Genomic DNA, 24,859 nt, shown 5'->3' with positions numbered 1-24,859 from the left:
CAAAATGTGGCCCTTTAGATAGAAGACTGCCAGGCTGTACTACATGGTCTTGTGATGTGCACAAAGAGGGACTCTGAGGAGACCACAAGTATCATTTTTGCATTGCTAGATGTAGGAAGTAAGCCCAGCTCTTCAAAGCTGTAAGGCTGAAGTTACAGATATACAGGCAAACATCTACATTCATTGCCTCGCATCACACACACACAGCCCGAGATCCTCACACAGAGGGAATCCTCAACATGTAGAAGTAGGGGCTCAGGTGTTTCTGTGTCATTGCTCTCCTGGGCCCCTACCAGAAATTCATCACAGGGTCTAAACAGGAGGGGGCATGGAGTCTTATTGAGTCAGAGAAGACATACTGTGTGGGCTGTATTATCTTTTGCACATAGCATGCCCTCTGAGGGCCTATTTGGAGCAGCTGGGCCTAGACCCCCCAACTCTGCATCTCCTGTGAAACCACACTGCTTCATGAGGGAAGGAGCACATCAGAGATGGTGAAAAGCCATGGGGATAGATCTTTCTGGCCTCCAAAGGAGCCATGGGGGTCTGCAAGGCATGGGACCTGCCTTTTCCATTCCTAGTACATTTGTTCTGCAAAGAGCAAAAGAGCAACAGCAAATTCCACCGCTGCCCTTGCCGAAGTGAGGGGATCTACACAAGCAGATCTTCAAGGAGATTTTTCTCCTGTAAAACTTCCTACCATGGGTAAGAAGGAAAAGTTCCACTGAGGACATTACCCTTATGCCCTCATATGTATTATTGCCGCTGTTATAACTGACAAAGTGCCCAGCTCAGTGCATGAGACATACATAAAAACACAGGCCCAGTCCTCGGGAATCTCCCAATATAAGGACTCCCAGGGCACTTAATGGGCAAAGAAGCAGGCCCAATGAGACTGAAAAACATCAAAGCCATACACTGACAAAGGAGGACTTTGGGGCCCAATTCCACAAGGCCAATGCCTTCAATTTGCACTACCAGGAGAGCACTTGGCCTACTGAGAATCAGAGCCCAAAGCATAATTTTTAAAAATTGAATATATAAGTACATCCCTAAAATGCATTTGCTCTCTTTGGAACCTGGCTCATTGAGGTGCTTCCAAGCATTCTAAAGCTCTTTCCTCTAAGAAAAGGGAGGAACCAAAACCATCATTATTGCAAGAAATAAAGTGATTTACATGGATTAATGCATGCACGCCCCAACACCAGCTTGCATATATATCTGTATTTATCGGCACTACTTGTATAGTGCAAGGGGAGGAAATGCAAGCAGCTCTACTCATTGACTATAATATTCTCTGATTTATGTCATTATTTCCACTTAGTTTTTCAGTTCATATTTCAGGGCACAGTGTCTGGAACTACATGACCTCATATGGATACTAAAACTGGGGAAAACAGTTTATTATTCTGGCAGAGGGAAAGGGCAAGGAAAAAGCAATGGACAATTATCTTTTCTTCACCTGTTTGTGGAAATCACACTGCAACACCATCTTAACAGCCAAAACTCGATTTGGGGAAAGAAACCAATCAGAGCTGTTATTCAACAAAAAAACAGCTCCATGCATTCGGAGTTCCCTTCAAAATCCATTTCTGGCATGATTCAAAGTCTATTGTCATGCTTGAGCCCACAACTAAGTAGCTATACAAATGCTAGATTGTGTTTTCATTGTACTGTACTATTACCTTTCCAAGAGCCTGCTGGAGGCAGCTGCAATTTCGTGCTTAGTTCATATGCAGCAACTTACAGAGAGGACTCATATTTTCCTCTCACTTGGGCCTTATAGTCCCACTTAACTTGAAGGTCCTGATCAGAGAAGTTACATCCTTAACATTCAACATGTATGTATATGTTTGTAGTTTCTAGACCTTGGAGACTTTCACTCTTGTTCTTTGTCTTGCTGCTTTCATCTGGACTAACCCAGAATATCATAGTCTTGGGCCAGATGAAGTGATTTTCCCAACATCATATAGCATATGGGTATCAGACCCAGCACTTGAGAGGAAGAATGGTCCACTGGTTTGGGAAATTGCCCATGATTTGAGATATTTGCATTCTAGTCCTTGCTCCACCACAAACATGCTTAAGTTTCTGTGCCTCTGATCACCATCTACGGAAGTGGGACAACAGCACTTTCCAGGATGGTGCCAGGGGAAAGACATTAAAAACATGAGGTGCCCAGATACTAGTGTTCTGTTTGCCATGGATATGAGATTTCCCCTCTCTGTCAACAATTTTTTTTCATTGGAGCAAAGCTGCTCTGGGAGGGTATGCCTACACTACAATGTTAGTTTGAACTAACGGACGTTAGTTCGAACTAACATTCATAGCCGCTACACTAGCGCTCCGCTAGTTCGAATTTGAATCGAACTAGCGGAGCGCTTAGTTCGAACTAGGAAAACCTCATTTTACGAGGATTAAGCCTAGTTAGAACTAGCTAGTTCGAATTAAGGGGTGTGTAGTCCCTTAATTCGAACTAGTGGGAGGCTAGCCCTCCGCAGGTTTCCCTGGTGGCCACTCTGGCCAACACCAGGGAAACTCTATGCCCCCCTCCCGGCCCCGGACCCCTTAAAGAGGCACGGGCTGGCTACGGTGCCCGTGCCAGGTGCAAACCTGCCAGCACCCAGCCAGCAGACCCTGCACCTGGCACGGCACAGAGCCACCCACCCGATGTCCCCCAGCCCACCCCCTCTTCCCGGGACCAGGCTGGCGGCTCCTGGGAGCTTGCCCTGGACCGCAAGAGGCGGGCACCTTCCTGGGCTAGTGCAGACATCGTGGACCTCGTCCACGATCTCCGCACTAGGCACAGGAAAGTGGCCGGCTAGGGCAGAAGAGCTGCCAGCCTGGCCACCCAGGAACAGGTGTGCATGAAAATCAAGGGGGTCCACTGAGACCCCCGACCCTGAGCCCTGAGCTTACAATGGCCGTACTGGGTCAGACCAAAGGTCCATCTAGCCCAGTAGCCTGTCTGCCGACAGCAGCCAACCCTAGGGACCTTGGAGGGGATGGACCGAAGACAGTGACCAAGCCATTTGTCTCGTGCCATCCCTCTCCAGCCTTCCACAAACTTTGGGCAGGGACACCACTCCTACCCCCTGGCTAAGACTACTCCATGGACCCAACCTCCATGACTTGATCTCACTTCCCTTTAAACTCTGTTCCAGTTCTAGCCTTCACAGCCTCCTGCAGCAAGGAGTTCCACAGGTTGACTATTTGCTTTGTGAAGAACTTTCTGTTACTAGTTTGAAGCCTGCTACCCATTCCTTTCCTTTGGTGTCCTCTAGTCCTTCTTTATGGGAACTCATGAAAAACTTTTCTGTATGCACCGTCTCCACCCCACTCCTGCTTTTAGAGACCTCTATCCTGTCCCCCCTCCGTCTCCTCTTTTCTAAGCTGAAAAGTCCCAGTCTCTTTAGCCTCTCTTCATATGGGACCTGTTCCCAACCCCTGATCGTGTTAGTTGCCCTCCCCTCTCCCAGCCTTTCTCTTCCCCTCTCCCACCTCCTTTTCCCAGTCTCCCCCAGTTTTGTTCAATAAACACAGAGTCAATGTTGGAAGAAATGTTATCTTTATTTTGTACATCAATAAGAAGGGGGGCTAGGGAAGGGTAAGTGGAAGGAGGTGAGGGAGGAATGGGGTACGAGCCCCCGATGGGGAGGACTGGGCTGGCTCTGCGGGCTTCTGGGGGTGGAAGCTCTCCTGCAGCCCCCCGATTGCCCCCTCTCCCCAGATGGCAGCCTGCGGCAAGTGCAGCCGGGCTGATGGCTGAGTGCTGTGATGTGCCCAGTGTGGGTACTCCGGGCACTCCAAGCCAGGACTGCTTTGCAAGCGGGGCACTCCTTAGAACTGTCTGTCCGGGGTGGAGGTCGGGACCCTTTAAACGCAGCCCTCGGCTAGCCTGAGACAGCATCTCCATGCTCTAAGTCCTCCTCTCATGCCCTGCCGGCACTGCTTCCGGCCATCCTTAAGCCCTGTTCAGGGTCCACTCTATGTGGACTTGCTAGTTCGAATTAGCAAAACGCTAATTCGAACTAGTTTTTAGTTCTAGACGCGTTAGTTCGAATTAGCTTAGTTGGAATTAACTAATTCGAACTAAGTTAGTTCGAATTAGCACTGTAGTGTAGACGTACCCATTCATGATAAGTGTGGCACTCTGTCCCCCTCTCATGGCACCCAGACCCTCTAGAGATCAATGAGTCTCCTAGCACCTTGGTTAAGAGGTGTGTGGCTTTTAGCTCATGTAACAGAGACGCATGTACTAAGCCTCAGAGGTTTGAGGTTCAATCCGACCCACTGATGACTGGTATCTGTTGGTGTTACAAGTGCAATATGCTGGAAAGAGAGCCAATCCCTCAGGGTATGTCAATGCTACAGGGTTTTTTCAGAAAAACGTCTGTTTTTCTGAAAAAACTTCAATTACGTCCACACTGCAATCACGTTCGTCGGAAAGAAAATCGAAAGAACACAGGGTTTTTTCCTGACATTGGTATTCCTCATTCTACGAGGAAGAAGCTTTTTTCTGAAAGAGCTGTGTGTGTGGATGGGGAAGAGGGAGTTCTTTCAAAAGAAAAGGAAAGAGGAAAAAGCACAGGTGCCCTAGTGGTCACTCTGTCCATAGTAATCACAGCTTAAATGTGAGATCACGTCCATTCAATGTTGACGCTCTCCTTTTCGATGCACTGTTGCAGTGTGGATGCTCTCTTTCAGAAGAAGGTTTTTCGGAAGATCTCTTCCAGAAAAGCTGCTTCCGAAAGAAGCCTGCAGTCTAGACATAGCCTCAAGAAGGTAGGTCTAATGCCAGGCACAGCTTTGAAAATCAGCACAGGTATCGCAAAATGATTCTCCCGAACAGCATTTGAAACTTGCCTAGCATCCCTAGAATGGCTTGTAAACATTAAATAAATTTATGTGGAAGTATTATCCCCATCTTCCAGGAAAGGAAATTGAGGCACATAGCAAGGAAGTGACTTTCTCAACATTACACAGCAAATCAGTATTAACCAGCAACTGAATGCAAGAGTCCTGGCTCCAACACATTTATTGTAACCATGAATCATTCCTTCATTTGCCTACACTACCATCCCCAAGGGACACTGCACCCGCTAAAAGCCCAGCTGCAGATGTCTGCCATACCCATCCTCTCTTTCCCACCAATCCAGTTTCAAAAAATCTTTCCTTTGACACATGGAGAAACCCACTGTGTTTTAAAAGGATCCCTTCCCTCCAGTTCTGGGCTCCCCCCATCAGAGGCGTAGGGACGGGATGCAGGGGAGCAGTTGTCCCCAGGTACCACGGGGTAGGGGGGGTGCCGGGCTGGGCTGCGGGGGGGAGGTGCAGGGCGCTGTGCTCACCTGGGCTGCAGGAGGAGGGAGGTGCTGGGAACCCGGTGCTGGACTCAAGGGGAGGGACGGAGGGAGGGAGGGTCAGGGAATCAGCCCTGGGCTCAGCATGTTTGCGTGGTTTGAAGGGAGGTGCAGGGAAACAGAGCTCAGCTGGGTTGCAGAGTGAAGAGGTGCAGGGTGCTAGGCAGAGCTGGGCGGCAGGAGTGGGGAGGTGCAGGGTGCTGGGCTGGGCTGGGCTGGGCTGGGCTGGGCTGGGGGGGAGGGAGGGAGGTGCAGAGCTCAGAGCTTAGTTTAACTGCAGGAAGAGAGAGATGCCGGGAACCAGGGCTAGACTCAAGGGGAGGGAGTGGCAGGAAATCAGAGCTGGGCTCAGCACTTCTGCGGGGTTTGGGGGGAGGTGCAGGGAAACGGGGCTCAGCTGTGCTGTGGGGGAGGCCTGCAGGGAACCAGTGCAGGGCTCAACTGGGCTGAGGTGGATGGGGGAGGGCATAGGGAACAAACGGGCAGCTCAGCTGGGCTGAGAGGGCCTGCAGGGAACTGGTGCTGCACTCCCTTGGATTGTGGGGGATGGTTTTGGGGGAGGTGCAGGGAACCAGCAGGTATGGGCAGATCAGTTGGGTTGCAAGGGATAGAGGTGCAAAGAAGCCTAGTGGGGAGCGGGAGGAACCAGGAGCCCTGACATGACCTCCCCTGGTCCAAAACATCTCGCATCTGGGACCAGTCAGGTCCAGAGGGTGCCAGACCAGGGAGGTCCAACTCCTACCCAAGTCCCCTTCTTGCACCCTCCCTCCTAGCCAGATACCCTACCTCCAATCTGCTCCTGCTCCCTCCCCCTGGCCAGACACCCTACATCCAGCCTGCTACTGCACCCTACCTACTACCCAGACCTTGCCCCCTTCTGCCTCCCACCTCCCTCCCAGATCCTGCACCCCATCCCTATCCCGCTCATTGGCAGCCCTCTTACACACACTGAACCCCTTATTTTTGTCCCCACTTCAGAACCTAAAGGGTTCATAAAATTTATCAGAAAAGCAAATCTAGCCTATGGAAAGCCTTGAACCTCAGTCCTCCCTGTCCCTTCCCCTCGCCCCTTGGGGCTGGAATGCCAGAGGAGTGAGGTGTCTCAGTTGGGGGCCACCTAAGTGAGGGTTGGGGTTTTGGGAGGAGTGTTTTTGTTCGGCACTTGTGTGGTTCCCATCTGATTTTTCTATGGATCAATGGCCCCTGATCCAAAAAAGGTTGCCCACCCCTGCCATAAGTAAAGAAAACATTGAAACCTTTTGTATTGGACATAAATTAATATTTTACTTTATTTAAAATGAAGTTTGATAAACTAACATGAGAAAGTTTACATTTAATTTGTTTAATAATTGAAATTAAACCAGTCTCCTCAGCTGCAGCATTAGCAAAATGACGTGGGCATAATTGTGTAATTAATGGTGGGTTTCTGTTAGCAACTGGCCGTCTGTGGAAAGGTTTACATTGAGTCATGTGGTCCACGGGCCAAAAAGCTTGAGAACCACTGGAATAGAGACACCCCTGGACTCTCCCCCCAAGAGACCACTGCAGGCTCCCTGCTGCTCCACAAGAGCCAACATAGAGATCAGGTCTGTTACCACAGTGGTAAATCACCATGTTGCTCTAGTGTGGATGATGGACAGACTCTTTGTGAGTCTTCCTCATCCAAGCAGTCAATTTAAACAGCATGGTAAGATGCCACATGAAAACATTTGGTACATCCACCAACGAGAGGCAGGACATTTTGTCTCTCTCCAGAGAGAGTTGTCATGACTTGTGTCTCTGGGTGAACAAGACCCTTTGTGAGCTCCGTGAAGAGGTGAGATGTTTTGACTTCCAGCTTCAAGGGATTTGTTCTTCTGTCTTTGGGGTGCATGTTGCTTTGACCTGAAGGGAGTTAGCTGTGACAACGCACTTCTGTGTTATTCTGACACATCAAGTGTAACCTGTGCTGAAGACCCCACATTCAGAGAGAGAAAGCGTTGCTGTCAGAAAAAGTAAATTCAAAGTCTTTCCAATTTTCTTCAAAGATCACCTCTACCAGGTAGTGGGGCTTTTACTGATTCGTCCCTTATTTGTTTGAAGGGTGACTAAAGGTACATCTAGACTACATGCCTCTGTCGCCAGAGGCATGTAGATGAGGCTACCAGACATAGTAAAATGAAGCGGCGATTTAAATAATCGCCGCTTCATTTAAATTTACATGGCTGCTGCGCTGAGCCGACAAACAGCTGATCAGCTGTTTGTCGGCTCAGCGTGATAGTCTGGACGCGCGGGTGGCGACATCAAAGGTATTTGTCGACCACCCAGGTAAGCCTCCTGGGATGTAACGAGGAGTAACAGTAGTTCGGACTAGGAAGCCTAGTCCGAACTACCTAGTTCGAGCCCCGTGTAGCCGCGCGGCACGGGGTTCGAACGAGCAGGGATTTAAAAATGGCGGGCCCCTGTATATGCAAATGAAGCCCGGGAAATTCAAATCCTGGGCTTCATTTGCAAGTGCGGTATGCCTACATTACCCCGCTAGTTCGAACTAGGAGGGTAGTGTAGACATACCCTCTCTGAGCAAACAGAGAGCTGAGACACAGCCCAAGGAGTGCAAGCTGTGTGCTGAGGGGCAGTTTTTGCAGCAACTGAGCCTGACACACAGCACAAGGAGCGCAGACCCTGTGTTGAGCAGCAGACTGGCAGTGCTCAGAGAGCCAAAAGGAACAGAGAAGGAACGCAAGAAGCTAGAGACTGGCCAAGCAGCACCCTGCAGCTGGATGTGGTGAGCAGCTGGGAACTGCAAAGTGTGGGGAGAGGCTCTGGACTGGGAGAGGAGGCTGGCTGCTTAGAGCTTGAGGCCTCCCCTTCCCCCCCCCCCCGCAGCACATCCAAGGCCTCTAAGGGGCCTGTAAGGAAGAGACTGTGGACTGTCCTTACACTCTGCAGACAGCTGTTTTGATGTCCCTGTGCTACAGAGCAGGGCTGTGTGTTCTCATTTAACCATTCTCATTTTTTTCTTACTCTATTCTCTTTAATCAGTTGATGTTTAATAAATTGTATTTGCTTTGAACCTTATGAAGTGATCACTGGGCCAAGAAGGCCTGCAGTGTAAAGAGAGCACCTCTGAGTGGGGACACCCTAACTCCTGCCCCTAGTGACTACAAGGTCGGGGATTAAGCCCCAGGAAACCTGGGCCCAGTCTTGTTGGGGTTTCAAGGGCTCTGCTACTCAGGAGAGTGGAGGGGGAGCCCTCAGGAACAGGGGAGCCGTGGGGTAAAGGAAGTGGGAGCGGGGACTCAGATCCTTTCGCTGGTTCATTTCACCGGGGTGGTATAGAAGCCAGGAAAGTTCCCCACAATAGCAGGATCATTCTCCCGCTTACATAATGAATTAGGGCTGTAGTGTAGACATACCCTTTGAGACATTGGGGCTAGAATAAATACGGTAAATGAACATAAGAACAGAACAGAACAGAACAAAGGTTCTGTTTATTGTAATGTTACTGATTAATCCAAACTTTCAAAATAATTGTTTAGTTCAACATTCTGAACTTACGATCCATTTTGATGCTTCTTTCCCGCTTGTCCCCTGCCCATTGCATGAAATGTACTGTAATGTACTGTATGAAATGTCTGATTTTCAAAGCTGGCTCCCAGTTACTGTGTGATTTATGGAAAGAAATAACATGCCTCTCAAACAGCTAACCAGACTCACAAGTTTCCTCCCATTCTTCCTTGCTATACACAGGTATGCTGAAGCAACTTTTATAGTGGGGGTGCTGTGACCCATAGAACCAAACTGAAAATCCTGTATATAATGGGGACTTCAAGCCAGGAAGTGCTGCAGCACCCCATGCACCTCTAGCTCCAGCACCTATAGCTCTACAGGATGATTCTCAAATCTTTGTGAAAGACGCTGAGCATTCTTAACACCCCCCACACCAATCCTGGGGCCTAATCCTGTGAGGTTCTGAGTGACTTCAGCTTCTCTTTCTGATTCTGGGGACTTGAAAACACTCAGTAAACTTGCTGGATTAGGCCTATTGCAGGTATTTTCTTAGGCCCTTTTAACAGCTGGAGATAAATGAGTGTGTAGAGTGAGAGTTCCCAGCGCGAGAGCAGTGATGGACAGCATGTTTTGAGAGAAAAATGCATCCTCTCAAATTCCAGATTCAGCGAATTAAACCATGTCCAAGTGAAGGAATTCGTGCCTTCTCCACTGGTGCCTCCCTGTCTTTGGTGAAATCCATCCTGAGCTTTCATGGGTCTGCTGTGTAGACAGCTTTGCATCCAACTCTCGTGCCCCAGAGTCCAGGGGAGAGTGTATTATGGACAGCTTCTATGGGCAATGAGAAATTCAGACAAAACACCTGGTCATAGCTCGGCAGAAAAATTTACACCCCAGCTAGAATACCAACAATGAAGGACCTGATGGGGTTCTCGGAGAAGTCGCCATGGGTTCTGGGAGGGAGAGCTGGGAGAAAAGAGCATAGAGAGAGTCCAGTTCTTCCCTCTTGGGTGTTTCTCCCCTCTCAGGAGTGGTGATGACATGACTTATATCACATCTATAGGTGAGTCACACTCTGAAGTGCATTGGGAATCTGGCAAATGTGAACACCTTCAGCAGTGAGGTGGCTAGTTTCTGATTGCATATAAAAACAGACAGAACCCCTCACATTTTTAACAATCCAGCATTTAAATGACCAGAATGATTTTAGTGAGCTGTTTGCACTGAAGATATACAGTCTACATATTCCCCATGTTCCTTACTCATGTCCCTGCTTGGCTGAGACAAGGCTAGACTGTGGCTTTTATTATTGGATTGTTTTTACAGCCTCTGACCTTTACTCCTAAATAGCTAGTCATTGGGACTTTTATTTGTTAAAGAAGGCATGACATACTACCACTCTGCTAATGCGTGTCTTGTCAGTATCGCTTGCTGTTGCCCCAGTTCTAGAAGAAGCCACACAATTAGCTAAATATATTTCTACCTTTGTTTCTGCAGAGCCTGGTCTTGTATGTATATAAGTGTTCACGTGCCACCTAGTGGCTTTATGAGACATTGGCTCTACTTGTGTCTAGTGCCACAAAGAGCACGGTCATGAGCCCCACTTTCACATGAGCTTGCATCGCTCCCAATTTGCCTAATAATAAGGAAAAAGGCCAGCCTGGATATAATAGTATCAGGCAGGCAGGCAGGCAGGCAGGAAGCTTAGTTTACCAGTCTGTAAATGTCTCTCTCCAATATCCATTCACGAGGCCAAGTTTTCAAAATCTGGGTCTTACATAGCACCCAACCAGAATTAAGTATGTAATGGTCGCTGCCAGTTGCATGTGAAAATCTCTAGTTGTGCACACAAGCTGGGAAAATGCATGTGCAAACTGCTAATTGTTTCCAGCCCATTGAATGGGTTTGTCAGTTTTGACTGGATGTATTCCCGGAGATCTCTTCACATGACATAATCTTTAATTAAAGCTTAGTCTTTCCTTCCTGGAGGCTCCGGCCAATCATGGAGGGTTGGCAGCCCTAACACAGAAGCACAATGGGTCAAATTCTCAGCTCTGACAAAACCTTTAATCAGGTGGAACTCCCAGTGGACCGGGTCCTAACACAAAGGTGGGCAAGGGGCAGTTAGTGGGCCGGATCTAGCTCGCCAAACTGCCTGATCTGGTCCACGGCCGCCTCACCAGCACCCTTACTGCAGAGCAGGAGCACCCGCTTTCAACAGCAGGCTGCTAATTGCTCTGCAAGCTGGGCAGGGAGGAGAAAGTTTCGTGCACTGTCCCTGCCTCTTAGTTAAATCTTCAAGCTCCCATTGACCAGTTTCCGGCCAATAGGATCTGAGAAATTTTGCTGATGGCAGGGGCAGTGAATGAAGCTTCCTCACTCCCTCTCCCCTCCCTTGCCATGCTGGAGCAGAGCCACATGGAACAGACCTCAGGTATGGAGTCTGCAGAGCTTCTGGCTTGGAGCCACTTAGGTAAGGGAACAGTATTAAAGCAAATGGGGTCCTGATCAAGGAGGCAAACCTGCTGGGTCAAGTTACACCCTAGAATTCCAACCCAGTCTGCCTTCCTCTCTTACTATAGGGTCCCTACCTCCGCCTCTATGGTCTTAATTGTTTTCATATATTTCCTTCTTCAGACTCCTCTTTGAGAGTCACCCAGAACTCTATCACGATCCCCACCCCACCACTCCTGATCTCCAGCTGGAATTTGTTCCTTTGTTATTTGAATATAAAAATGTTAAACATTCAAACATTAATTATACCTGCATCTTAAAAACCCACTATGAACCAACAAGACATACATCACCAAAATACATTCCACATTATCCCAAACCCCCTATTCTTTCCTTTATGCTTGCCACACCTTATTAGCTACAGGTCAGCTTCCACTATTTGTGGAAATCAGTATCATTCCTTTTAAACGATGCTGATGTAAGTGAAGCAGAATTTAGCTCTTGCAAAGCCACAGCGCAGGAATCTGCCTTCTTTTACTATTTTGTCAGTAATGAGTTGTGTGTGTAGTGCTACAGAAGATAATAAAGTAAACAGAGGTGCTGTGCCCTCTGCTCACTACACTCTCCTACCCCTCTCCCCCACCCCCGGCCACTTTCGCTTCACTGAGAGAGCCTGTTGACACTGATGACGTGAAGATGTCATTCTGTCGTCTGGCAGGAATTTTTTTTTTTTGAGAGAGAGAGAGAGAGACAGAGAGAGAATAATAGTTCCTTCCATGATTTTTCCAAGCCTCAACAATCCCCATATTCACAGGAGTATCAGATTGCCATATCTCAGCCAAGATGGGATGGCCCCTGAACTCTCTCAGGAACTGGCCAGTTTTCTTTCTACATCATCTGGAGGGATCCTGGCAGGATGAATCAAGATGCTGCTTCCTGTCCAAGTGCTAAGCAAGTCTCTGCTTAGCAGGCAGTAGAAAGGGCAGAGCTAGTGCAATCTGGGAAGTAGAGTGGAGTCTGGGGACTCTCTAGGACTAGAAGAATACAGAGTGGATGAGGAAGGTACATTGCATCTAAGATCCAGAAGAGCCTGTTGTTATCCTGAGATAAGGGAGACACAGTTCCCTGCTTCGCCATGACATTATCTTTTCTGTTGGAAGATAGAATCAGAGATTCATAGAATACTAGAACTGGAAGGGATATGAGAAGTCATCAAGTCTAGTCCCTTGGCAGGACCAACCAAGATCAGGGGTGGGCAATAATTTTTGGTGCGGGAGGCCACTCCAAGATTTTGGAAAGTGGTCAAGGGCTGTACTTTTCTGTAGAGGTGGTGCAGGGTATAGGATGGAGGTTGGGTGCAGAAGAACGCATGGGGAAAGGGACTGGGATACAGGAGACGGTGTGAGGTCTGAGTGGGATTTTGGGTGAAGGAGGGGGTTGTGACCTGGGTCAGAGCATTAAGGGGCAGGGTAAGGGAGGAAGTATCTACCTGGGGGAGAGATATAGAAGAGGGTATACAGCAAAAGAGGTCGGGGAGAAAAAGGGTCGGGGGAAAGTTAAGCAAAAAAAAAAATCACCTGCCCCTTTAGGGGCAGCCATTTTGAACTCTGTTGTTCTCCATGGCACACCTCCAACTGCCTCGTGGCACACCGGTGTGCAGCAGAACACAGTTTAAGAAACACTGGTATAGAATCTAGGAGGGAGTTGTGACACAGGGCACGGGGGAGCAGTGGGTTTGGATGGTAACCTAGGGGAAGGAGTTGGGGTGTAGGAGGGCCTGGGGTGTCAGAGGCAGGCTCTGGCTGTGAGGAGCTTACCTATGCATCTCCCAGCCAGCAGCCCTACAGCACCCAAAGGTAGGCTTGACTTCCTGCCTGCTGCAACCCCAGACGGCTTGAAACTGCAGGTTGTTCCCTCCATGTGGCTCTCAGCTCTGGAAGGGGGGAGAGGCTTCTGCTGCCCCTCCCCCAGGCCAATCTCTCGGCTTCTATTGGCTGATTGTTTCTGTCCCATAGGAGCTTAGAGAGTGGCTGGGGTCGATTCCTGTTGGCTGTTTTTTTCTGGCCAATAGGAGCTAAGGATTGGACTGGGGTGGGGAGATCATATAAAGCTTCCTCCGCCATCTAGAGCAGAAAGCCACATGGAACAGTCCTATACTTAAAACATCAGCTGCTGAATGCTGGATCTGGTGGCTTGCAAGGGGTATCTTGCCCACCCCTGATCTAGATCATTCCTGATAGATCTTGCTCTTAAATATCTCCAGTGATGGAGATTATACAACCTCCCCAGGCAATTTATTCCAGTGTTTAACCACCCTAAACCTAAACTGCCCTTGCTGCAATTCAAGCCCATTGCTTCTTGTCCTGTCATCAGAGGCCAAGGAGAACAATTTTTCTTTTAGATACTTGAAACCCGCTATCATGTCCCCGTTCAGTCTTCTTTTTCCTAAACTAAACAAGTCCAATTCTTTCAGTCTTCCCTCACAGGTCAAGTTTTCTAGACCTTTAATCATTTGTGTTGCTCTTCTCTGGATCTTCTCCAGTTTCTCTATATCTTTCTTGTTGGAACTGGACACAGTACTCCAACTGAGACCTAATCAGTGCAGAGTAGAGTAGAAGTATTACTTCTCGGCTACGTTTACACTGGCATGATTTTCCGAAAATGCTTTTAACGGAAAACTTTTCCGTTAAAAGCATTTTCAGAAAAGCACGTATAGATTGGCAGGATGCTTTTCCGCAAAAGCACTTTTTGCGGAAAAGCATCCGTGGCCAATCTAGACGCGCCTTTCCGCAAAAAAGCCCCGATCGCCATTTTCGCGATTGGGGCTTTTTTGCAGAAAACAGTACTGTGCTGTCTACACTGGCCCTTTTGCGCAAAAGTCTTTCAGAAAAAGACTTTTGCCCGAACGGGAGCAGCTTAGTATTTCTGGAAAAGCACTGATGATTTTACATGAGATCGTCAGTGCTTTTCCGGAAATTCAAGCGGCCAGTGTAGACAGCTGGCAAGTTTTTCCAGAAAAGCTGCTGATTTTCCGGAAAAACTTTCCAGTCTAGACACAGTCCTCGTGTCTTGCTCACAACACTCCTGTTAATGCATTCCAGAATCATGTTTGCTTTTTTTGCTACAGTGTCACATTGCTGATTCGTATTCAGCTTGTGGTCCACTATGACCCCTAGATCCTTTTCTGCAGTACTCCTGCCTAGACATTCGCTTCCCATTCTGTAAATATAAAACTGATTGTTCCTTCCAAAGTGGAGTACTTTGTATTTGTCCTTATTAAATTTCATTCTGTTTACCTCAGACTATTTCCCCAGTTAGTCCAGATCATTCTGAATTATGACTCTACCACCAAAATACTTGCAACCCCTCCCAGCTTGGTATCATCTGCTAACTTAATTAGCATACTCTCTATGCCAGTATCTAAATTGTTGATGAAGATATTAAACAGTGCCGGTCCCATAACAGACCCCTGCGGAACCCCACCTTTTACGCTCTTCCAGCATGACTGTGAACCATTAAAAACTACTCTCTGAGAACGGTTATTCAGCCAGTTATGCACCCACCCTAATTTTTATTGTGCCTGCTCTGATCTATTATTTTACCTCACCATTTGCAAGGTTTCAGAGATAATATGGGCCCCAGTAGGCACACCCACTCCTGTTTCCAAATGAGCTACTTTCTTAATTACTCTGTGCCAAGTGGAAATAGGTCCTCATGCAAGTGCTTGAGTGGGAAGAGTTCAAGAAACCTACCCAGAATTACAGCCTCTATGATCAGGAAATAAAGGGATTCCTTCTGTTCCATCCTTCCCGCCCCCAAACTCCATGACACCTGGAGGTGAGGGACAGGCCTTGCCTACGTTAGCACCCTCTAGATGCAATTAAGTTCTGCACTGCTGACCCAATAAATGGTTGTACCTTAGCCCTCTATCGTAGCAAGCTTTATGACTTTCAGAATTTTAGCATCTTGTTTGATAACATCTTTTTCTGGTTAACACACTTGGGCTGGGCTTTTCAAAAAAGCCTAAGGGAATTAGGCACCCAACTCCTATAAAAATTCAGAGGGCATAATGTGCCTGCCTCCCTTTTGCTAATTTCAAAATCATAGCCTTGAGGGTTTGTTTTTGGAGTGGTAAGGGACAATTAAGCTTGCAAATCATTATTTGCCTGTTCGAAGAGGGAGAGAAAATAAATGGGCTTCTGCCAGATAACCCCTTTGTCGAACAGTCAAGCAGACTGGGCCAGCCAAGTGTTTTATTTAGCTTTTCTCATCCAAAAGCAGGTAACAATACTACTTCACAAGAGTTGCTCTACTGTGACCTTGAGAAGATTAAACAGAGCTCAGTGCCAGCTGGTCCCAGGAGAATCACAGTTTTCTCATTCTAGCTAGGTACTCATAGAATCCTCACTAGCATAGGGACTAAGCATCTCACAACTGAAGTCTGAGACATTTCCCTATTTTACAGATGGGAAACTGAAGCACAAAGTAGATTAACTAACTTGCTCATGGTCACACAGGATGTCTGTGATGGAGCCAGAAATGGAACTCCCATTCCATGAGTCTGAGTCCAAGCCAGTGTCCTGTCCACTAGCAGGGGCACCATTTTAGATTTTGGGAGTGTGGAGGGCAAGCTGTGCATGCCATGATGAGGGGGGAAGAGAGTGAGAGCATGAGGGAATGGACTGAGAACAGAGGCTGCAGCAGTGTCACTGAGCATGCTCAGTACAAGCCAAGCACCAAACTGGGGGAGGGGGAGCAACCCCATCCACCCTCCCACATACAAATACCTTCTCTATCCAGCGGCTACTAAGGCCCTGGAAAACCCCACTTTTTTGGCAGACAACTTGGCAGTTAGCTGGCAGGAGCACTGTATCTAATTCCTATATAAAAGAAATACAATTAAATAAATATTAGAGCCACTCAGCTCTAACACTAGTATATTAAGACATCTTGTGGCAAGTCACTTAAGGGACACTGGTTAGCCTTAAAAATGTAATTTATATTCTTACTTTGTTGCTAACTCTGTGGAAAGAGAGAGAGAGAGAGAGACCCTGTCAGGACTTGTGAGCTCTCTCTCAGCTCTGGAAGAGGAGTGGGATCTATTAGGTTAAAGCATGGGGCAGATGGATTTCAGCTCAATATAAGAATATCAGAATGGCCATACTGGGTCAGACCAATGGTCCTTCTAGCCCATATCCTCTTTGGACAATGCTCAATTCCAGGTGCTTCAGAAGGAATAAATAGAAGAGGCAATCACCGTGATCCATCCACTGTTGATTATTTTGTTTGTTTTAAATCTGCAGCCTATAAATGTAATTGGGTCAGTTTCTTGTGTTATGACAATGAAGGAATGAATAATGTTTCCTTATTCTATTTTTCCACACCATTCATGATTTTCTAGACCTCTGACAGTTTTGTTAATCTCTCCTCGTATGGAAGCTGTTCCTTAACCCTTAACCATATCTGTTACCCTTTCTATACTTTTTCCAAATACAATATATCTTTTTTAGATGGGGTGACCAGATCTACATACAGTATTCAAGATGTGGGCATACAATGACTTTATATAGATGCAATATGGTATTTTGTCTTGGCTATTCCTTTCCTAATGATTCCCAATATTCTGTTAGCTTTTTAGTTTTTAGACTGCCACTGCATATTGAGCAGATGTTTTCAGAAAACTATCCACAAGGATTCCAAGATCTCTTTCTTGAGTAGTAACAGCTATTTTTTGTATCTATAATTAGGATTATATTTTCCCATGTGCATTACTTTGCACTTATCAACACTGACTTCCATCTGCCCTTGTGTTGCCCAGTCATCCAGTTTTGTGAAATCCCTTTATAACTCTTTGTAGTCAGCTTTTGATTAGTCACGGTTTACCCCTTTTTTAAGAACATTTATGAGAAGTTTGACAGCAGTGATCCAAATGCAGATCCCTTCAGCACAACACTCATTCATACTCTTTCTCTCTCCTCCCTCCCCATCTTTTAAGTGGAGTACCCGGATTCGTGGTGATCTAATGATCCTTCAATTGTTTAAATGCCCAGACTTTTGTTATTCTTAATCACACTATCTCCCTCTTTTTATAACAAACTCCCTGACCCAAAGGCAAAGCTGCAAGCAGCTCAAACTCTGTTTCGTTTAAGAACTGGAACCTCTGGAACCAAAGTATGGAGCTTTAAACAACAAGTATGCAATCCTGGGGGTTCAACTTGGGAGGGGGGGCTATTGCCTAACCCCCATAAATGGTGGGTTTATGTCCTTGTCCACTAGACCATCCTTCCTCCTGGAATATTGTGTACCACAATGTCACTCTGTGCACATGTTGACATTAATCAAAGCTCCTTTCTAAACTCCATCCTTCCCTGGCCATAATAAACTAAACCGAAAGATAAATCAAGGCACACTTATGACTGCCCACCTGATCTTGGTGGAGGAACATTGGCCACATGCTCTATCATTTCCTCATACCCTTTTAGACCTTGATTTGCATCAGAGCTTTTTTAATGAGCTAATAGTTAAACTAGCCTCCTATAATTATGCTAGAATAATACTTGATTATTCCAGCATAAATATAGTGAGATATCTTAACTATACATAATTTGCAGCTTTCCATTACGCTAATGCACAGATGTCTGAAGAAATGACTTTAAAATATTAGCAAGTTAGATATTTTATAACTGGTGCTCGTTACATCTATGAGACATGAAGAGAGTGCCTTTTTTTCCTTTCTTTGCCAGTCTCCCTTTGATTATTTCTTGACACCTAAGAGATAATATTCAAAACAATAGAAATAAAAACAGATCATCTATCTTCCACTATGTTCATATTTTGCTGACTTTCATTTTTATTAGGTGCCTGATCCTCTGAGAAATATTGGCACTAGCATGCAGTTTATATCTCCAAATCTCTATCAGGTGCAAAAGAAAAACAGAAGGCCTTGTCTATATTTGAAAGTTGTAGGTTTTGTTCATACAATTACGTGATCCTGAATAACTGCTGCGCTGGCCCATATCCCGTTGTTATCCTGGGTGAAACTACTGGCACTTGGACTTCTTGCTGACACCCAGAACTGCACTGTTTCTGAAAACATGCTCAGCATTCTGGGCAGACATCTCACAGTGCATTGCTCTGCTGCTTGGCGCTGTGCATTCTGGGATTCTTCTCACAGCTCACTCGCTATAAGACACAAATTCTGCAACTCAGAGGGTCAAAATAAATAATTCCTGTGATGATTCTTGTTTCATCTCATCCTACATCTTGTTATGAACACCATTTACAAAGCACTGTCAGGCAGCTTGGAGAAAACACTGTTGAGCACTGAGATCTTAATGGTGATTAATACAGACAGGCTGCTGCAAATATATCTGAAGTCATGCAAGGACTTCAAAGGCAAGCAACACAGGCACCTGAGGGAGACCAGGAAGAGTATTAACTCAAGCAGTCACTTCTGCATGAACTTTTCCTGGAGTGGCTTCACTCTATGGCTGTGTCTAGACTACATGCCTCTGTCGTCAGAGGCATGTAGATTAGACACATAGGCAAAGGCAAATGAAGCCGCGATTTAAATGATCATGGCTTCATTTAAATTTGCATGGCTGCCGCGCTGAGCCGACAAACAGCTGATCAGCTGTTTGTCCGCTCAGCGCGCTAGTCTGGACGCTCCCCTGCCAACATCAAAGCCCTTTGTTGGCAGCCCCATTATTCCTCGTGGGATGAGGTTTACCAGGGCTGCCGACAAAGGGCTTTGATGTCGACAGGGGAGCGTCCAAACTAGCGCGCTGAGCGGACAAACAGCTGATCAGCTGTTTGTCGGCTCAGCGCGGCAGCCATGTAAATTTAAATGAAGCCGTGATCATTTAAATCACGGCTTCATTTGCCTTTGCCAAAACAACAGATCTACATGGCTCCGTTGACGGAGCCATGTAGTTTAGACGTATCCTATGAGCCATAGCTTTTGGACTCTGCTAAATAGCACTGGCTGGTGGGGTAGGATAGTGCAGCAGATCTTATACAACCAGGAATGATGGCAGAACTTCTGGATATCAAAGGCCACTTTCCTAGAAACCTGTGCTCACCATGATGGAGCACAATAGATCAGAACTCACCTCAGAGTGGAGAACCAGCATGTGGCCATCACTTTCTAGAAGCTCATCACTGCCAGTTGCTATCAGTCAGTAGCTAACTAGTTTGCTCTTAGTAGATCAGCTCTCAGGAGGCTATCATGGAGGTGCCCATTGTTACCAAGAACAGGCTGCTCCCCTGGGACACAATGCATAGAAGCTTATTGATGGATTTGCATGGCTGGTATTTGCAGATTGTACTGGGGTCATTAAGGGGACCCATGCATCTACTCTGTCTCAGAAAATCTCAGAGGGGTAGCCATACTAGTCTGCAGCTTAGAGACTAACCAAAATATATAGAATCATGAGCCTTTGGGGGCAAAACCCACTTCCTCGGATGAATTAGAAAATAACAGAAACCAAGAGAGAGATATCTCAGCAGAAGTACCTGTCAATTGTAAGGGTTATTTCTCCATGCTGCAAGGCCTGGTTGACCACCATGACAGGTTCACTAATATCAATGTGGACTGAGCTGGAAGGGTCCATGACATCAGGATTTTCAGATACTCAGGCCTGTTTCCCTCAAGGAGAAATGGGATTTTTCTCCGTGGGTATTAATTTGTGTTGTGACCACCCCTAGCACTCTGGGAGTGCCCAACCACCTGCTCTGGAATTGTGCCTAATTAATTATATGAATTCTCTCACAGTCAAGTTATGGGCAATAAACAAAAATTGACAGAAGTTGGCGACCTATCCTTGATTTTTACTAAAACATACAGGGGTTTGTGGGGACTGCACAACACTCTGGGGCTTGCAGCTGCTCCAAACCCACTGTTGCCCCTGCAGCAGAGTCTGATTGCTGTTGTTTTATCCCCAGAGGGGCTGACCCAACTGCAGTCACTGCTCAGTAAGGTAGGGACCGCTGCTCCAGCAGCAGGCCACCAATCAGGTGTTTGGCAGCCCTGGTACTGGCCACTGGCCAGCTGTGCCAGGGAACTGCTGCTCAGGGGCTGGCTACTGTTCTGGAGGGGTGGCCACCAGACTGTCAATATCACCAGCTCCAGCCCTGCTCCAGAAGAAGTCACAGAGATCTCATAAAACTACGGGGTTGGATGACTTCCATGACCTCTGTGACAGAATTGTATCCTTATTAATTTACAACTGCATGTGCCCCTACAAGGCTGCTCGAGTGAGGTGAGCCAGGGGGAAATGGGGCAGAAGGGATGTTGTTGGTAGTGGTAGGGATCAGGGCAGGCAGCAGAGGCAGGCTAGTAATTGCATTTGTACCTCTGCAAGCTGCCCTAATGTTGGAGGGTATTACCTGAGGTGTGTCACCGTAAGGCAGAGAAAGCTCTTGCTCAGAAGGGCAGTGAGCAAGCCAGGAAGATACCCTGTGCTGCTCTTTGCCAGGATGATGCCTCGAGAGCAGGTGCAGGAATGGAAAAGAAGGGCGGCCCATCCATATAGGCAAACTAGGCGGTCGCCTAGGGCACCAAGTTAAATGGGGCGCCAAATAGTGGTGCAATATCATTGAGAGGTTTGGAGGTGGGGGCGCCAATTGCATGGTTCGCCTAGGGCGCCAGTTGCTGGCAGCTAGTCTAGGGCCGCCCCTGGGAATGACAAGTGCACAGGCAATGCGAAGACAGCTGTGTTGCTATCCCGTCTGCATGCCAAAATAAAGCACTATCTTTGCCTTAAAGTCTCTGTTAGTACCTGCAGATCTGCATAAAAGCGCACTGCAAAATAAGCTCAATTCTGTGATAACCAAGAGTTGGTCTGCATGAGTGTCTTAACAGTTCTACCGACAGCCTCCCTTGTGTGAGTGGATGCAAAGCAGTTCACTGCAAAAATACTCATGCTAACCCAAAGCAACTTTCAAGAATAGACAAACCTTAAAACTCTCTGTGTAACGAGCCTCCTTTAGATTTAGTGAGGTCTACCGTCTGTTGAAGAAATGGCCCATGAAAACTATCAAAGCTACCCATGCTTCTATGTTGATGTTTGAAAAGCTTCTCTGTTGTTATAAGGCCAAATTCAGTACCTGTGTTTTATTGGGGAGAAGCAGTGCAAGGAACAGAGGTGTTGGATCATCATCCTCTGGTTAAGATAGCAGGAGAATTCACGGACGTTCAAAGGCTGTGAAGCACGCCAGTATGTTTCTGGTTCCCTCACAGCTGCAGGCATTGCATGCTATCTGGATCTGTTGCACTGAAGTATCTTCACAAGTATTTCTCCCAAATTCAATTTGAGCAGCCTTTTCTATCCTTATAGAGAAAGTTCCTGAGGAAACTACAGAGTATCAGTAATCTTCCTGAAAACACCATCTTGACCACCATGGATATAGAAGTTCTTTATACCAACATTCCACATGATAATGGATTACTAGCTCTCAGGAACACCATCCCCGAGGATACCACAGCGCACCTCGTGACTCAGCTTTGTGACTTGGTCCTCACTCACAGCTATTTCCAAGTTGAGGACAATTTATACCTTCACACACAGCTATGGGCACCCGCATAGCCCCACAATATGCCAACATTTTTATGGTTGAGCTTGAACAGTGTTTCTTCAGCTCTTGTCCCCTAGCACGCCTTCTCTTCTTACACTACACTGAGGACATAATCATATGGACCCACGGGAAGGAGACCCTTAAAGAATTCCATACGGATTTCAACAATTTCCACCCCACTATCAACCTAAGCCTGGACCAGTCCACACAGGAGATCCACTTCCTTGACACTACAATACAATTAAATGATGGCCATATTAACACCACCCTATACCAGAAGCCTACTGACTGTTATTCTTACCTACATGCCTCTAGCTTCCATCCAGGACACATCACACGATCAATTATTTACATCCAGGCCCTAAGATACAACCAGATTAACTCCAGTTCCACAGAGACAAACAAGATCTTTTCCCCACCTGGGGAAGTGAAGAAATAGATTGACAGAGCAAGACAAGTACCTAGAAATCTGCTTCTTTAAGACAGGCCCAACAAGGAAAATAACAGAACACCACTGGTCATCACCTTGAGCCCACAGCTTAAACCCCTCCAACACATCATTGTCCACAACCTGTCCTGGAAAATTATCCCTCATGCTCACAGACTTTGGGAGACAGGCCAATCTTGCCTACAGAAAACTCCCTAACCTGAAAGCAAATTATTTCCAGCAGCCACACATCACACCTCACCCAGGAACCTACCCTTATAATAAACCCCATTGCCAACTCTTTCCACATACCTATACAAGCAACACCATCATAGGACCTAACCACAGCAGCCACAACCTCAGAGGCTCATACAACTGCACATCTTCTAATGTGATATATGCCACCAAGTGCCAGCAATGCCCCTCTGCCATGTATATTGGACAATTGGACAGTCTCCACGACAATTAATAAGTGGACACAAATCAGATATTAGAAATGATAACACAAAAACCTGTAGGGGAACATTTTAACTTGCCTGGGCACTCAGTAATGGATTTAAAAGTAGCCATTCTTCTACAAGGAATTTCACAAGTCATCTACAGAGAGAGAGTCTAAAATGAACCTTCATAAGCAAATTTGACACTATTTCCCTTGGTCTGACCAAAGACTTGAACTGGGCCATTATAAAACCTCCCTTTCTTATATTCAACACCTCATTGACATCAAAAGCTAAGTATGAGACACTTCCTGCCCACTCAATTAGCCTCATTAACACAAGCACAACAATTGACAGGTACATACAATTGCCCACTCCCTTCTTTTTCTGCTATATATTTTGAGAGTCCCCTTTTTTCTCCACTCAAGCTCATCAGAAGAAATGGGGTTTGCCACAAAAGCTCATGATACTATATATTTATATGTGTTGCCACAGGACTATTCGTTGTTTTTAAAGCTACACACTAATATGGCTTCCCCTCTGAGACTTATATCCTTATAGATAGTTTCCTTTAACTCACTACAAAGCCAATTTCCCCTGCCTTTGACAGTCACGTTATCACATCAAAAGCTATGAATTTAGCCCACTTAATTAGTGTCATTAACATGGGACCTACAATTGTCAGGTAACTGCTTTTGCTGTTATGTATACCTTGGATTCTGTTATTTCCACTCCAACTCATCTGATGAAGTGAGTTTTACCCATGAAAGCTCATGATCCTATATATTTGTTGGTCTCTAACGTGCCACAGGCATTGTTTTTTAAATTACAGACTAACCCAGCTACCCCTCTGAGACTTTGTTCCTTTTCACAGACAGTTCTGGGCCATGTATACCCATGTGTACCCTTACACACTACATTGCTTGTGTTTGCACTTGATGGATGCAATTTACATGTATACTAAGATCCCTTCACACCCTCCTGGCAGCATAAAGTTGCCTTGAAGAGGGTCTAAATGTAATAAAATAATAATAACAATAATTTATGCTCACTTTACTTTCCCATTACACTGCTAGCTTATCTGTCTGTTACATGGTGATAAACACTTGCCTATCTCATAGTGAATTTGGAAGGATTAATTGGTTACAAAGATAGGTGAATGCAGTAAGCGTGTCTTCGTAAACAGTCACTCATTCTAAAGGAATTTGCTGCCACACTCTTCTCCATGTTTGCTTTCTTGAATATGCATGTGATTATGTTTTACTGACACAAGTTCATGGACAGAAGATGTCGGCCTTGCAATCATAAGGAATTTTTTGTGTGGAAATTAAGTTTGAAATTTGCACTCACAAGTGTTAATGCCAGAAGCCCCTATGTACTCAGCAAGAAGAAAAAATTCCGCATGACAGATTCAACTCAGTATCAGCCAATGCAACATAAATATTGCATAGCAACAGTGTGGGATCAAGCCACAGTCTTTAATAAAAATCTGGAAAATAATTTGTGGCACAACATTCAATAATCACAACTTTCAAGGAAATTGCAATCAGCTTGTGGATGGTGCACAGGCAGGAAAAGAGGCTAAATCCAGCTAAATGGTTGTTGTTAATTAGTCTCTGAGCTCTAATTAATCAAGGCCAGATCATTCCCCAAGATCGACCCACCTTCTCCACTCCCCTCATCCTGCGCTTCATGGGTGGGAAACTGAGTCACTTCCAGTACATAGGCTAATGGCGTTGAACAAAAAACTGTAACAGCTTAAAGGTCTCTCTTTGAGCATTACCAAGGAGTGAAGGTGTCTGGCACATATTACAGAGAGATCAATTTACTCCCTATCTGAAATAGTGAACAAAGAGTATAATTCACTGGTTAATTCTACCAAGGGACCCTGATATATTTTCACTGGGTACACTAAAAACACATTCATCTTCAGTACAACTTTTTAGTCAGAATCCTCTTGCTCATTAAGGCCACTGAGTGCCATGTAATGGGTCCCAGCAAAGTATCTGAAAAATCAAGTTATTTCATCCAAAGTGACTTGCCCAGTTATCCATCACCATGCTATTTAAATCCTTAATCACATTAATGCCTTAAATAAACCAGATTTTTAGAAA

Source organism: Pelodiscus sinensis, chromosome 3 (genome assembly GCF_052426305.1).
Source record: "Pelodiscus sinensis isolate ZL-2025 chromosome 3, ASM5242630v1, whole genome shotgun sequence".
Classification (NCBI taxonomy): domain Eukaryota; kingdom Metazoa; phylum Chordata; order Testudines; family Trionychidae; genus Pelodiscus; species Pelodiscus sinensis.
This window is presented reverse-complemented; position numbering follows the sequence as displayed.